This window comes from Pteropus vampyrus, unplaced genomic scaffold (genome assembly GCF_000151845.1).
Source record: "Pteropus vampyrus isolate Shadow unplaced genomic scaffold, Pvam_2.0 Scaffold13, whole genome shotgun sequence".
Taxonomy (NCBI): Eukaryota; Metazoa; Chordata; class Mammalia; order Chiroptera; family Pteropodidae; genus Pteropus; species Pteropus vampyrus.
In genome coordinates, this window is record NW_011888794.1 from 331,914 (window position 1) to 334,559 (window position 2,646).

The following is a 2,646-nucleotide window of genomic DNA, read 5'->3' on the forward strand; positions in this document are numbered from 1 at the left end:
GAGAAGTAACAAGACATGCGTGGGGCCTCTATTGGCATTTAGCAAGTGCCCAAATGCTCACCTTCCTTTTGTGGGCAGACCAGCTATTCGAGAGTGGTACCTATTTTAAATTAATCGCTATCACTTTTTAAAGAGACACTAAAGAAGTGAGTATTAAAAAGTTATCAACCAGTCATTTATTAGGAAAGACAGCTGCCAGGCCCACTGCAACGCCGGAAGATGGGAGTAGCAGTCAACTCTCACAGCCTGTGGGGATCAGGATGATTTGATCAACACAACCCTTCTCTGATAAATCAGCTAAAAGCAGAGATAAAGTTCCCCACTCAACATGACACACACACACACACACACACACACACACACACACACACACAGAGTCCCATGGCCTGAAACACCAGTTCAAACATCAATTCACACAAAAGGATCCGCCTTCAACTTTAGATTTTAGTTACGAAGTGGCCCTGGGGAGCAGCCACAAGTCTCTGAACACAGCTGCATCCCATCTCTGACTTTAGGATTTCACTGGACAATCTTGTGAAAGTTCATACCCTGCCTACATCTTTGACAATGCAGAGTCAGGTGAATATAGTGAATGGGTACTTTCATTCGAATTGTTTTTATTTTCAGCTTGGCACAATGCGTTTATCATGAAATAGACTTTAGGGGAAAAATTTACGATTTCATTAAAATGCATCTAAATGCTGACTTGTTTGTGTTTCAAAATAAAAGGAATTGTGTAGTCTATGATTAATGAAAATTATCTTTGTCAGTGATTTTAATAGGTGTAAAGCAACTGCCAATTGAAAGACATATATTTAAAAAATGTTCTGACAGCTTGAACTTGAAAGCGAGCCTCCTTTTTCTGAAATGTGTTTCTTTGTCTCTTCTTCAAGCCCTGCACATAAACACGAGAAGCATGGGTTCTCTTTAAAAGACTCTAGTGCTGGTGTACTTTCCCTCCTTTTACAAACTACATGTTTAATTCTGTCCTTAAGGCTAATTGTAAAATTAGGTGATGGAAGAAATGAATTAATCTCTAAATTCCTTTATAATTCTTACACATTTTAGACCGCTAAGCATGAAATTTATTAAGTAACAGAATAGTTAAAAGAGGATCAAGCTCACATAAAAAAGAAGGATCATGCCTCCACCTCCAGGAAGGAGAGACAATATTGATAGAAGGAGAATGGGGACAAAGTTCTGCTGACATCACTCTATTTCCAGACAGATAAAAATTAATCATTCACTTTTCAACAGACTCTGGGCTGTGCCCATTCTCTCTTTCCCAGATATTTTGAGGTATTCTGTGAATAACTGTGTACAGAGATTGCTCTTCACTCAAATACAGTATAATGAAAACTCAAGAGGGGTTTCGCTGGCCTGCTTTGGTCCACTTTCTTAGCCACCTACTTTAATTTATGAGTTACACTGGTAAATGCTTCCAACAATAACTTGACAAGCCTCTTAGCTTTGCCTGTTTAAACCTGGCATCTGCACTTTCAACAGTAGTCAGAGCCATTCCTCCTTTCCTGCAATGATTTTCCTCATCCTCTCTGCTCATAATAAGATCTTCTTTTCATTATTGACATACCTCTTTCTTCTTCTTTATTAATGAGAGTCCTTTTACAATACCTGGCCACCCCCTGCAGTCATCGAATGACAAAGAGAGGTATCTCGGAGTCCATCTGTTGACTAACTTTACAGATGAGGAAACCGAGGAACAGAAAAAGAATGTGTATTGCCCATGGAAAGTCTAGTGTTTTTAGGACTAGAAGCTTTCCAATATACCACCACACAGTTCATACTTTATACTAATAATTTCTAAGAAACCAAGGCTAATTTCTAAAGGTGCCTGTGAAAGTTGCTGTTTAAGAGAAAACTACTTGGAATATTTCCATAAATTCCAAAAATATTATATTCCCCCTTTATCTGTAAAAAAGTTTCTTGAAATAAAGTGTCTATAACACAATTATCCTTCTGCACTAACTAACTAGTTAGTAGCTGTGTAGTTAAGTAGCTCTTTGAATACCTGAGGCTGCTTCTGGGAAGTTGGCCATGTGCTGTTATGATAATTATATCACTTGGGTTTCTAGTAATTACACTTATGACTTCATTTTAAGGTTCTTGATGACACAGAGGGAGGGTCTGTCTTGGCTCATTTGAGATTTCCCTAGTAACCGGAATGGTGCTGAAACTGTTTTTACTGTCCTTCCTAAATAAAGATGTCCTGTTATGTCCATGTACTGTTATTTGATGTGCTTCACATAGTAGGAAAGCTGAGGAGGAATGTTCCAGTAAGAAAGCTTAAAGAAGAGGCTGTTGGCAGTGGCTTCAAGAATTTCACAGCACTGGTGAGAGAGGGCTAAGGGTGACGAGACAGAGGTGAGCCAACAGAAAACCAAAACACCAGTCCCCAAATGTCAGTTTCACTTGCAAAAACGAGGCAACGCTTGCTTCGTAAATCTGGCAGTCAATCTGGGTACCAAGCAAAGAATCCTTAGTTTGATCAAATGCAGCCCTCCGCGGGCCGCTCTTTGTTTCGCCAACGCAATGGTCCCCTTGCAGCCCACGTTCTAGGGACTAGGCATTGGGGTTGCCGCCCCGCTTTCAGCTGCGGAAAGGAAACATAGGGTGGGAATGTAGAAT